The sequence below is a fragment of the Grammomys surdaster genome, unplaced genomic scaffold (assembly GCF_004785775.1).
Source record: "Grammomys surdaster isolate TR1022 unplaced genomic scaffold, NIH_TR_1.0 126163, whole genome shotgun sequence".
Taxonomy (NCBI): Eukaryota; Metazoa; Chordata; class Mammalia; order Rodentia; family Muridae; genus Grammomys; species Grammomys surdaster.
Window position 1 is genome coordinate 1191063 of NW_021620970.1, and position 14428 is coordinate 1205490.

Here is a 14428-nt window from a genome sequence, read left to right on the forward strand (position 1 = left end):
GTGTGTGTGTGTGTGTGTGTGTGTGTGTGTGTGTGTGTGTGTGTGTGCCTTGCTCTATTCATGGGAAGTGAATGGAATAAAGTCCTAATTATTACAGAAAGTGTGAGTATCTGGTAATCCACAAGTCACCTCTGAGAAGCAAGGCTACTGAGATTAAAGCTGTAGCAAAGGAAAGAACATCAAGGCTTCTGCCTTGCTGCTGAGGAGCCTCCAAAGAACTCTGCAGGCTGCTGAGCTCCCAAGAAGCAGCTGAAAGCAAGTGATTTCTCTCACTACCTGCAGTATTCCAGCCAGACCTTGCTCTCACAGGAATGGTAAGAGTCACCCTCTGCAATAGTCACGTGCATTCTCTTGTCTCTGGCCCTTCTTATCGCAAAGCAGCTGACCGTCAATAAGAAACCAAGACATTCTTTACAGTACTAATTTCCGCAAGTCTTCACTCCGCAACAAAAACATTAACCCACCCTATTCTGGGGAAAAGAAATGGGTGATTTGCTTTTAAGATCAGTATTGAATAAACATTAAAGAATTAAAACCTGATCTACATGATCATAGTATTTTCTGAGTAGTACTTGCCAGTTTTAAACAGATATAAATAAAACAGCTTCCAGACCAGCCAATCAGGTCTGACAGGTCATGGAAAGGCCTTGAAGAACATAAACAACAAGGCCTGAGGAATCCCTTCTGGCAACAATCAGTTTGTCCCGAGGCCTGAGTGCCAGGAGGATGCTTCTCATCAGACAGCTCCGCCCTAATCCTGTGGCTCTAAAGGACAGGCAAGGACAGATTTCACTGTAGCTATTTGACTATAGAAGGTTTTGGTAGTTTCTTCATCATTTGTCATAGGACTAGTATCATGGCCTAGATTTTAAACATCCCTCAATGGGCCAAGCATGGTGGCACACATCAGTAATCCCCAGACGTGGGAAGCTGAAGCAGAAGGGCTGGTAGTTTAGACCTATCTTAAAATACACAATAAAACTCTTATCTCTAAATCAAAAGAACAGCAACAAATAACAAAGGAGGTAAAAAAAAAAAACCCACTTTAACTGTTCCTGAAAAGTTCATACATTCAAGGCTTAGTGTTACTCCCCTGGAATATAGGTATTGAATTGTCATGCTGAGGTTGTTCTTAGTAATTTGTTGGGGACTTGAGGGGTACAGACTGAAAAGCAAGCACAATGCTTCAAGAAGCTTCAACAGGTATTGCACAGAAGATATCATGTTGCTAATACACACATATAAACTAATTAAGCATCAAACAGTAATAAGTAAAATGTAATTTTTTTTTATAATATATATATTTTTTTATTTTCTTTTTTTTTTTTGAACATGAAATGCTTTTTTATAGCATGTTTTACAAGGGGAGGGGGTAAGAGGGTCCAGGTGGTGGAAAAGTACAAAATCTTCTTGGCCTGTGCCTTGAAACATGTCATGGTCTATATGGTACACTGCCTTGAATTATGATCTACCTGCAGTTCTTCAGAAGATATGGTACACTGCTTGAGTTATGGTCTCCCTGCTATTCTTAAGAAGACATGGTACTCTGCTTTGAGTCTATCTGCAGTTGCTAAGCAGGATCTTGCAGCTGCCAAGCTTCAGAGGAGCTTGGCCTCTTGATCACCACAACAAAAACTGGCTTTTTCCTAAAATGTAATTTAATAGCATAATGATAAAGCCCTGTACAGACATCAGAATGACTAAATCAAAATAAGTTATCAAACTATACTTTGGTAAGGTTATGGAACTTAAACTCAAGTCTAATAAAGTATAAATCATGACAACAGAAAACTGTTCATGTCTATCTTAGTTAGGGTTTCTTTTGCTGTGATCAAACACCATGGCCTAAAGCAAGTGGGGAGGAAAAGGTTTCTTTGGCTTACACTTCCACATTGCAGTCCATCATTGAAGGAGTCAGGATAGGAACTCAAACAGGCAAACAAAACAAAGCAAAATAAAACAAAACATGGAGGGCTGCTGCCTACTGGCTTGCTCCTCATGGCTTACACAGCCTGCTTTCCTATAGCACCCAGGACCATCACCCAGGAATAACACCACCCACAATGGGGTGGGCCCTCCACTACAATCACTAATCAAGAAAATGGCCTACAGCCATATCTTATCCAGGCATTTCTCAACTAAAGTTCCCTACTTTCAGATAACTCCAGTTTGGGTCAAGTTGACATGAAACTAGCCATCCCAATTGAGCCCTTGTCAACTTCACACACACACACACACACACACACACACACACACACACACACACACATGCAAAGCTGTAACCTTTTCTTTCTTGTTCTTCCTGAAGATCATACATTAATATCAACATAACAATAAAAACATTCCATATTTTAAAAGTCCCACAGTCTTAAATTCAAACACTTAAAAATTCAGTCTTTTTTTAAAATAGTCAGTCTCGCTTAATATCCAAAGCTTTTCAAATCCAAAGTTTCTCAACTCTGGGTTCCTATGAAATCAAAAATAAATTAAATAACGTCTTACTTCAAGAGGGATGAAGCATGACCCAATCACAATGTGAACAAAGCAAAACCAAACTCTGAAAGTGTAAATAGCTCAATTTACAATTATCTGGGATTCACTCAGGATCTCCTGGGCTCCTCTAAATGCCTTGTGTCACTTCTTGGGCTCCACCCTCTGCAGCCCACGCAGCTTTAGGCTCCAGCTGGCTCCACTCCACCACTGCTGCTGTGCTTGGTGTTCATCCCACAGTACTGGCATCTCCAAAACTCTGTAGTCTCTGCTGGAACAGGACTTCACTTTCACCAATAGCTCCTTGGCTTTCTTCATGGACTCCAGCCACACAGCAGGCCTCAGCTGTTTTCCATGACCCCTTCACACCTTCAAAACTAATACCACATGGGTGATACTCTCTACCAAGTTCAGCTGCCAGCACAAGGTACGACACTGGCCACTTCTGAAACATAAGCTACAAACACTTCCCGGAAAATTTCATCTCGATGATGCTAGTATCCTCTTAGTCACAGCCTATCCATCTGTCCCAGCTGACCAACATCTACGGCCCCAGCAAAGCAAAGGCTTTACTTTATTGGTTCTGGTTTCTTGTTAGTCACAGCTCCAACTGACCAGACACCACAGATTCATCACACAAAAAGTCCAGTAGAATCTTTGCTTCTTTCCCTCTGAAACTTTACAAGCCAGGCCTTTGTTATCTGAACTGCTCAACATTCTTATCTTCCAAATTCTTACAAAACAGCTCACTGGACTCTCAATACTCAATTCAATGGTTTTTCTAGCCCAAAATGCCAAAGTCCTTCCATAATCTCCGCCCCCCCCCTCCCAAACAATAGGTCTGTCACAGAAATACCCAACTAACCTGGTTAGTTACCCAACTTGTCTTGGTTAGTGTTTCTATTGCTGTGATCAAACACCATGACCAAAAGCAAGTTGAGGAGGGGGTGGCTTATAATTCTACACCATTATCCATCTTTGAAGGAAGTCAGAGTAGAAACTCAAATAGAGCCGGAATCTGGAGACAGAAGCTGATGCATACAGAGGCCGTGGAAGATTACTTCTTACTATCTTGTTCCCTATGTCTTATTCAGCCTGTTTTCTTATAGAATCAGGACCACCAGCCCAGAGATGGCACCACCCACAATGAGCTAGGCCCACCCCCATTAGTCACTAAGAAGATGCCCAAATCAAGAGTTTCTGAAGGCATTTTCTCAACCGAGGTTCCCTCTTTTCACATAACTCCAATTTACTTCAAATTGGCATAAAAATAGCGAGCACAATGTCTTAGGACTCAACAGTGTACATGTGCACATGTGCATAACCAGAAATGCAAACCATGATCACCAAGACAGATGTAACTCTTCATAGCAGCATTATTCTTACTAGTGCTGACAGCCATTCAAATGTATATCACACACAATTACTGTAATATTCATGCAAACGAATATACCTGCTAATAAAAATGAATAAACTACTGTAACATACACAACATAGATAAATCCCACAAACAAAACCAAGAGTTAAGTTAGACTTTCAAACTCCTAGAAGTACCGGGTATAATCGTGGATATAAAGGGATAGTGTGAGGAGATACGGAAAATGTTGGGCAAAGGATAGAAATTTTCAGTAAGGAGGCAAAAATTGAAGAGATTAATTGAACAACAAGATGACAGTCATCCATATTAGTGTGTTTGTATACTTGAAAACTGCTTGAGAGTTTTCAGTTGTTCTCACACAAATAGATGTGAAGCAATGGCTGGCTGCATCATGAGCTAGACTTAAGTCATTCCACAATGCACACTCAAATCAAAACACGGTATATACAACAGATACCTAGGATTTTACTTGTCTATGAAAATAAATGGAAAAAACAAAAGGCGTAGGATATACAAGTATGATGTGTTTTTACAGAAGTGCTTGCTGTGTATTGTAAGGGGAATCAATTGTAATGTATTCAAAACCATGTAATATATAATCTGTAGGCAAGTGTTACATAATAAAAGCAACACTGACAGAAGCATTAATAGACTAGACAGCGAATAGGAATCCCAGAGGAAGAAGCTGTCTGGCTCAACACAACTATTGATTCTTTTCTATCTACCAGGTGTGCACAGTATCTGCAGGGACACAAACAAACCACGCATGAAGATCCATCCCTCTTCCTGCTTCTGACGGAGTTCAGTTCAGTGGGGTCTGAGAGTGAGGACCGTTCCTAGAAAGGAATCTGACTTCAGAATTCCTGGTTCATTCTTCTTTTAAAAATAATTAAGTACTAGGCAGACCATTGTGTGACTGGCAATATCAGAAATCAATATTGTCACTTCCCAGAAAAAAAAAAAAAAAACAAATGGGAGGAAATAGCCTCGTTATTAGCACTGAGCTCCTTACGTAAGCACAATATCCTAGCATCAAAGTAGAGGTTGTTGTTGTTTTTTTAATTACTGTTATAGTTGTCTACAGATTTAATTTTAAAAGGACTTACTTCAGAAACACCCCTCAGCAGCAGGACAGCTTCCTCACTGCTATTTAATGATAGGGTAGATTAAATTCTTCAAGAATAATATTGACTTCACAATCACTAGGTACTGTGAGCGTTCACCTTAGATTATGTGAGACACCACTTTCAAAGCAGACTAAAAATAAAGCCTGAAAGATTTGTGCCCTGCCAGACCAGCCACAGATATCAATAGTTATGGAAAGTGATTGGAGAACACACATCACCTGCCCCAGAAATCAGATACTTCCCACTTTCAAGAGTCAAACGAGAGAGCGGGACAGTGTGCCATGGGATCCATTTATCATCCTCACAAAAGCAGTGACTCTCAGGCTGTGACAACTGGAAGCTGGTTAGATTTATCGATGTGTGACTAGATTTCTTTGTCTTAAAGTATATATATATGTCTTGTTTCCCAAAAGAAAGCAAGAAGGATCTGTAGATTGAAATACAAACATAATTTCCTATTCCCTTCTGTCGCCCATAATAAAGGTGACAGAAACAGAACAAGAATCAACAGTCATCGGCTCACCTGGTAATTGTTGGGTTACTCCACGTGGAAAGCCAGAAGGGATTACTACTCGTCAATTAACCATACAGGAAGTGGAGACAGCACCCAGCACAGACTCCAGATAGGAGAACCATGGTCACTACTAGGCTTTAGTTCCCCCTTCCTCTTCAGCTGTTCCCTATTAACCTAATTCCATCTAACTACCCACAGTTGTCAGATTCACAGAAGGCAGCAAAATTCCTCAAGGCCACCAGGAAGCAAATATTTACAATCTTAACCCCCAGACATTTGCTCCCAGGGATACACAGCTTTCTGCATTTTCCTCCCTTTAGTGTGTCTTACTTGCATCAGAAATTAATGTCAGTAAGAAAGGCAGAAGCCAGCTAGACAAGGATGGGCACACTCTACCTTTCCAAGGAACTGTGGCACTAACTGACAGCTCAGGGATGGCCTTCTGGTCAGCTAAAGACTACACACAAAAAGTAGACTCATCCCCATGACTTAAAGTGACCCAGACTCACTTGAGTGTAACATAGAAACCTCACCAAAACAATGGTAATATTAACAGAAAATTCATCCCTGAGGACTATGATTTAATTTCGCATATCATTCTCCATAGCAACCCACGCACACAAGTTAAAAACCCTTTTTTTTTCATATACATAGTTTGTTTTGTTTGGACTTTGCTTTCACCATGGAATTCTGGGCGCTTGGGGAAAGGAAAAGCCAAACACTCTTGCTATTCTGAGACATTATGCTAAGCATGGTTTTGTAAGCTCAGTCTTAACCTGATGTGGAAAAGAAAACTGGCCCATGTGGTAATTAACTTGCCAAGGTCCCACAGCAAACATGTGGTGGAGCCACATTTCACATTCAGCTCCGCCCCATCCCAATGCTGCCTTCTCTGCAGTGTATCAGCTTCACGTTAAGTGTGACACATGGGATAACAGCATCTGCATCCAGCCCAGGTTAGTTACAACTGCAGAATCTCAAGTGCCATAGCAGCTGGCTACGAGGGAGGCAGCATTCAAACAAGAGCCCCTGGCATATCCAGTATGTGGCTGAGCACTGCTATGCAACACCAGGAAAGGAAGGAAAATGTTCCTACCTACAGGGCAATAGCCTCAGCCCCAGTGGTGTTAAACATATTTAGCGCCAGGACTCTTGGCCTAGACACACTGATACTCACAAAATAACGTCAGCCCATGGAGGTCTGAATACAGTTAGATTTATCACAAAGAGGGCAATCTTGAGAGAATTCCAGGAAGCAGTAAATGACACTACATGTCTGCCACAGTCAAATCCAAAGGGAGAAGCTCAGCATAAGCTGCCAGGTCATTAGACCTCTCTCGGCTCAGGATCAGGAAGTCCAATTATGGAATTTATTTCATGAAGGGAATCTAAAAACATGGGGATCTGAAGACCACAAAGCCCTGATCACCTCTGACCCAGGGGTGAAAGGGCAATATCCTTTCAATTATGGGGGAGAGAAGAGGGCAGAGTGAAAAGTCAGAGAAACTTAGAGCACAACAGACACAGAGAAATGAGTGAGCCAGATGTTTTCTCAGTAGCAGAAGCTGACCTGAAACTATTAGTGACTATTTAGGCCACTTTTAAAACTCTCAGCCCACCATACATTTTTATTTTTTATTGAGCTGTAACTCATATACTATTAAAAAAAAAAAGTACCCATTTAAAGTCTGCAATGCAATAGTTTTCAAGAGTTATGTAACCACTACCATTTAATTCCAAAACATTACATCACCCCCAAAAGAAACCCTAAAGTCACTTCCTGTTTTACCATCTCGTTTCCAATACCCTGGCTTTTCTCTTCTGGATGTTTCATAATGTAATCATGCAACACGTGGCTCTCGTGTCCTGCTTTTCTTGACACAGTAGGCTCAATCTCATGCATGTTGTAGCATGCATTCCCCTTTATGGCTAAACTGTTTTGCATCATGTGGATACACTATGTTTCAGTTATCCACGAGTTGACGGAAGAGGGTTCTTTTCCATCTTTTAGCTCTATGACTAATGCTGCTATGAATATTCACTCACAAGTGTTTATTCTGACATGCTTTCACTTCCTTTGGGAATCCCTTGGGAGAGGGACTCTTCTTTATGTAGCCCATATTTATAAATGTGAGGGACCACCGAGCTGTTTTCCAAACTGCCTGCAATTTACCTTTTACCAATACTCCACATGCAGGACCAGTTTCTCCATACATGTCTTTTCCATCCCAGCCATGCTGATTGATGGGAAGTATCTCCTTATGGTTTGAATTTACATTTCCTTGCTGACTAATGGCACTGAGCAAATTCTCACACTCTTCTTCAAAGAAATAGCTATGCAAATCCTCCTTCTACTCTTAAATTGGGTTATTTGCCTCTTTATTGTTGTCATACTGAAAGAGTTCTTCTTTCTTGCTATTTTTGAAACTCAATTGAGGAACCCTCTTCCTGGAAAGTTCTCATTATCCAGCATTCTTCGATGGAGCTGGTACAGGAATGCCACTGTGCAGGGATGACTTTGGTCTACTCTCCCTCTCTGAACCAATCCTTCCCTTGAAAATCCCTCTGAGTGCTGTGCCTCCTCCTACCCACAAACATCTTTCCCAGTGTTGTCAGAACCTACCTGTAATCGTAAGACTTGAGAAAGCATGGTACTATTTTTTGGACTACCACCATAGAATCTCTTCGGCTCATTCTGATCAAGGCACCATCTTTAGTCTCATGTGCCTTGAAAATCATCTACACAGACACAACTCCTAGTGCCCACTTCAGTATCATAACATCAACATAAAAGGTTCTCCATCTGCAGGAGAGTAGTGCTACATCATTCACATAACACATCTCCGCCCCTTCGTGGAGACTTGCCTAGCCACAGCTTAAAATTCTTCCTCTGCAATACCAACCAGTCATCCCTTACAGAGTTCATTATTTAGTCAATAACCAGAAAATGCCCCTAACAAACCATTCCATCCATAATAGTACTAGAGATCATATTAGAGTGATTGGCATATCCTAATTTAGTAATTCATCCCCAAAGATACACAAACAACCTCAACAATGTTGTATTCTGGGAAATTCTGACTTGAATAATTATGAATGAGTACGTGTCGATGTTATTCAGTGGAGTACATCTCGGTTTCTTTGATATGATGGTGTACATGTTTAGAGTCTCTGTATGAGAGGAAAGTAATGGGTGCTGCTCCCCAAACAGATTTGTCCTTTAGAAGAGCAGACCTATTAACATCCAGCCCAACAGCATTTTCCCAACACCTTCAGAACTGCAGAGCTAATCCAATTACTGCTCAATTCTATCAGCTGGACACCAATGAGAAGAAACCAGTTTATACGGGGTAACAAAGTACATTTGCTTTGTTTTCTAATGCCATCCACTAGCAGCAGGCATAAATAAATAAATAAATAAATAAATAAATAAATAAATAGTATACACAGGCTCATACTGTTTAAGTTGCCTGGTTTTCTCAAACTGGAAAATGTTGACATGAAAAACAAACAAATGTATTTTTTAAATTGAGCTACTGCAGTGTAACCCGGATTGTTTTGTTTAAGAGCACTCTCAGGAAAGCCGAGAGTGGCGCTTCTGGACTTTGACTCTCTGCAACTCAATGCCAACAGTGACAACCACAGAGAAATGAAATAAGATAATGATTGTCTTACAATAGACTTATTAACAGAGCAAAGACACCAGGGAATTGCTGCTGAGAAAAGTAAACAACAGTGACAAGGAAAGGACTATTCACACAAGAAGGGGGCAGGGGGCACGACACAGCCGCAGAAAGTAAGGGTAACACCCAAAAGGTACACATAAGGTTACGGGGAGGAGTTTTAAAGCAGATGTGTTCCTGCTTGTCCTAAGTGCGAGAAGCCATCTCAAGGAGCTACTGAATCTTGAGAATGACAACTGTTCCTTCACCAAGCGTTGATTGCAGTCAGGAAGGCAGGCTTGGGCCTTCAGTTTTAGCTACTAAAACATTAAGTGGTCCACTTGAGTTATTGAATAGGTTTCTGATTTACTGATAAGTTTCCCCCACTGTTAATCATTTTAATGCTAAAAAACAAAGCACAAATGGAAAACTGAGATAAAGCTTGCTGGTGAGCCAGGATGCCATTTGGAATAGCAACATAAGAAGTAGTGAAAGTGCTGACTGACCTCATATATCCAGATTTGGGTACTCGTTAAATAAACATTATTTCTTCCTCAAGAACTCGCCTGTCTCAGACAGGCTCCTAGTGCCTCTCTCATGCATAGTAGTTAAAATGCAAGGCCACAATCTAGGTCACAGCAAGTCATAGTAAGACCTCTCTGCACAGATCCATCAGTGCTGTGGACAAGGAAAAAATCGGTTGACCCTAAATAATGCTAAAAGCTAATTCACCCTGGCACCCTGCTGATAATGTATAGCTGCTACTGAAAGCTATAGGTCATTGCCAAGGCTACCATCCTCCAGAATGCATGGCTGGCTTTGGCTAAGTCCGATCACCATGGGTCAAGTGTCATGGGATGATGCACTTCACACTTCCGAAAGGCCAGAGCCACCTGTCTATTCAAAGAAAACGCTTCTGAAAAAATCTTTCTTAAATATGCATTCAGATGTGCTGTCCCATAACTACACGGTTTCAGCCGTCAAGTCTGTGTGCCAACTTTCCACCAATGTCCAAGGGCCTCAAAAAGGGAGATAGAATACTTGTTGGACTTTGTATGGTTTGTTTTAGTTGTTTTAGTTTGTGTTATGCTGCTGCTGTAATAAACATGATGACCAAAAGCAACTTGGAGAAGAAAGGGTTTATTTGGTTTCCATGTCTCAGTCACAATTCATCACCGAGAGACGTTTAGGCAGGAACTCAAGCACGATCCGATCCGTGGAGGAACACTACTTACTTGTAGGCTTGCTCACCAGGCTTAAGAAAAGGCAGGACCACCTACTCAGGGTGCCACCACCCACAGTGGGCTGAGCCCTCCCACCTCAATCATAAGCAAGAGAATGCCCCACAGATTTGCCTACAGGACAATGGAAGTAACTCCTTAGTAAAGGGTACCTCTTCTCAGGTAACTTGAGTTTCTATCACGCACATGTGTCTAAGAAGCACCAATCTCTTTCTACCAAAGCACGATCACCTTGTCTCTACAGACAAGACTTGTCACCAAGTCTCTCCAGACTGGAGACTAAGTACTAGACAGTAAGAAAGAACAATCTTATCTTTCTGTAAAATTATTCATTTGAAAAGTGATTAGAATCATTAAAGGGAGATGGTGCCTGTCTTGGAGTTCAAAGTGCTTAAAGCAACTTCCAAATGCTTCTGAAGGAAACCCTGTCTTCATCACTGAGAACCAGTTTGGAGCAGCCCGCATCTCTCTTTCTCCCCCTATACAAATTAGTGATTATAGGCCTGGCCTGGGGAGCAGCCTTAGTACCATCTGAAACTAGTCAGCAATACAAACCGCCACACCTCTGCTCTGAACCTTGAGATTCAGGGACTGGGAGTGGAAGCCAGCAATTCATGAGTTAGCAAGAACTAATGCTCATATTTGGAAATCTCTGCTCTAGGCTCAGGGTGTATTTCTGGGCAAGCTCGGGAGCCTCATTAAATCCTTGTTAACTGGGTGGCATGTAATCTCTCCTGTCCTTGCCACTTAAGTTGGTTTTTAATCTCACAGACTGATTTCACCAATGAGGAGTTGAGTCCTTAGTTCAAGGTCACTATGAAAAGCCAAGTCAGAGCTCCATCCCAGGACTTGCTGATTTCTTCATCGTCCTAGGATCACAAAAGAAGCCTTGCTGACACAGACAGTTCTGCGGGCCCAGGACTGTGAATGGTGCTAGGGCAGGTTCCGTGGTCTCCTCCATTATACCACACTGCCTCCCTCAGACAGAAAAGAGGGATTTCCCACCCATAATCGAGAGAAGCTGTGCAGGTGTGTGTAAATAGCTGCTTCCACAGATCTCAGCAACTAAACCTTGTAGTGAAGACCGCACACTCTCGGGAGACTGTCTGTTAAAATCAAGAATAAGCAGTTTTTAAAACTGGGCACAGTGTACAGAGACAAAACTGCAATCCTAGATACAGCTTTATGTTTTCTTAGCCCTCTTCATCTCCCGTTAGGTCATTCACAACAGAAACCGAGAAAGGGTCACCATCATCTCCCACTTGTTACAAAAACAAAACAAACAACACAAACAGAAGCTGAAGTTCAAAGTGGCCAATAGCTTGTCCATCAGGGAAAACTTGAACCCAGGTCTGTCTGACTCTGGAACACCATGGGATCCCTACATGGGAAAATCTTCCCCAGATGTACAGTCCACAAGAGAAAAACATATAGCAGAAATGGTGAACTCCCAAAATACCGCCTCTTTGTCAGAGGGAGTCCTCCTTTAAAAACTCAACACACATACCCAACAACCAAGGTGTTCAGCCAAGAGATGAAAGAAAAGGAGGAAGGGAAAAAGAAAGCAAAAAGAGTGAGGTGTATTTCTAGCCTGCATAATTATTCTGGACTTCTTCCCATAGCAGTCTCCTAGGCAAGGCAAACAATCACTGACAGCCAGGTCTGAACTCCTCCACACACCTCAACCCTTTCCCCCCCACCTTCCCCTCCACCCCACCCTGTTAGGACAGTGCTGCTTTGACTGGTGTGTAGGCACAACCCCTAAAACTCAAAACAAGAATCGGAGAAAAAAGTGGAACCAGAAAGAACATGGACATCCTCCATATCTTTGCAATATGCATACTGCCAGTTTCAGGGCCTTGGAGTCTCCCAGAAGACCTCGGGAGACAATGAAATGAAGAAGACATTCCCCTGCCCAGGTTTCTTCCCACAAAGTCCGGGTTGAAGAATGATAGAAACAGGAGAGGGTTGTTCCGAAGTCCAAAGAAAGCAAACTCACACTCACTCCTCCTTAAAGAACGGTGTGCCATTCTAAACTCTCTAACTGACCTTCCGGCCCTGGGGTCTGTGATAATGTAAACGTGGGGAAAGTCAGAAAGAAAAAGCAAGCCATCCATCTACTCCAGCCTTGTTGACCTGCCATATGGGTGAGCCGGATTCGGGCGCGCTCTGAAAGAGAATTCGGAGCCCCGAGGGAAGCCTTGGCGGAGCCCCTGACCACTCCTTAGGTTGAGTTAAGGGGCAAAAAGCCAAGAGGGCCAGAAGGTAACCCTTTAAGAAGTACCGGCCTCAGTTTTGACAGTAGCGATCTTCCTAGAAAATGCCAGCATTCATAGATGAGGTGATTCGCTGATTTCAGTGGAGAGAGCTCTGGCTAGGGGCGCTGCGACCCACTGAGTTTTCCAGGAGGCACCTCTGGGGGCCGTTCTGCTTGAGCCGGCAGTGCGGACCTAAGGACTCCACCACCAACTTTCTCACGGGAATCTGACCTGCTAGGTTCTGGCCAATGTTGCTCGCACTCCTCGTCCCGGGTTGGGGCGCAGAATCAGCTACCCAGACCCCTTTCCGCGCGCACAAAGCAGCTGAGCCCGGTGTACAGCCCCCTCTCCTTCCGCCCTCCAACTTGCCCGTGCGGCTCTCCGCGCGCCTTCCCTCTCCGCCTGCCCCGCGGCGCGCATCCCAGCCGGCAGCCACGGTAGCTGCAACTGTACGCCGGGTGGCCCTGGCCTCCCCACCCCAGGAACCTACCGTGCAGCCGGGCTCCTGCTCGGGCGGTGCCTGGTGCGCGGCACGCGTCCCAACCGAAGACAGTGCTCTCCCGCGGCTGCCCCGCGCGGAGATCGGGGCTGCAGGCTAGGCTGGGCGGGCTTCGGGGCTGGCTGGTCGCGGCTCGCTGCTCCTGCGCGGGCTCCTGCTGCTGTGCGCGAGGAGGGAGGGGTCGGGGAAACTCCGAGCAACTCCAACTCCGGGCGCCAGAGCCCGAGCTGCAGCCTCGCGCCGGCCCGCTGCCGCCGCCGAGTGCGAGCTAGCAAAACCAACCTGCCCCCGCCGCTGTCTGTGAGCATGCCCAGTGCTGCTGTGGGTGAGCCACAGCGACCTGGCCCGGGGCAAAGATCGGTAGCCGGGAGCTCAAGGGGACAAGTAGGGGCCAGCCCGTGGGGCGCGGGTTAGCAAGTGCAAGACAGTGAGAGTACCCATAGGCTGTGGGAAGTTTGTGGGCTGGAAAGGTGGGCTACTTCTGGGAGCCTTTGCAAGCAAGTGTTCAAAAGACAACCAGAAACAGTGCTACAGGAATGTGGGCCCAGCAGGTGGGGTTTTAGTCAGTCGCAAGCTTACTTAGGGTGACAAAATCCAAGAGCTAATGGGGCCTGACAAGCCCAGTAAATGAGTGAAGCGGGAAGGAGGAAGCCAGCTTGAGGGAGCTCCGCAGGCAGAGCAGCTGCCCTGCTCTAAGTGCCGGCGGCTATCCTGAAAGAAATCAGACCTGGTTTTGCTGGATTTCATTTTATAAATAAATAAGTGATTAACACATAACGGGTTTTTTTTTTCGTGCAAAATATCCTGGTTATTGAATCTTGCCAGAGGAAAAACAAACAAACAAACCAAACAAAAAGAAAGACTAGAGTCTAGACCAAAAATCCTTTGCTGGGTCCAGTGGTTGCTCAGCCAGTCTGAATCAAGGAGTTTTGTGGAAAGGTGCTGAGTGCCTGCCCACTGTAGCTTAGGAAGGCTCTGGAAAGGATCCAGAATGATTCAGACTGCCTTCAAAGTGCAAGGGGAAATAGGTTCTCCTGACAGAAGCGAGCTAGTGATAAAGGCTGGAGCATTCAGAGATAACTAATGCGGAAAGTGGCTTTGAGAACAAACTTTGAGGATGCTTCAAAAGTATAAACACCTGAGCAGGAGGTCACTGCAAGGTAAACTAGACTCAGCGGAGGCGCAAGAGAGTCTCTCCAAGGCATATTACATTTTGAAACAAAAGGAAGCTCCCCGTAGTACCAGTCCTGCCTTTATTT

The 14428-nt window shown here is 44.0% G+C and overlaps 1 protein-coding gene across 1 annotated transcript in view; it reads right to left on the minus strand.

Annotated features, from left to right (window-relative positions):
* Window positions 1–13407, minus strand: part of Stxbp6 (syntaxin binding protein 6) — a 212968-nt gene extending 199561 nt beyond the window's left edge. The window contains exon 1 of the mRNA XM_028757467.1: window positions 13161–13407. The gene's annotated coding sequence lies outside the window, so the exon portion shown is untranslated. The remainder of the gene's footprint in view (window positions 1–13160) is intronic.
* Window positions 13408–14428: the final 1021 nt, after the last annotated feature.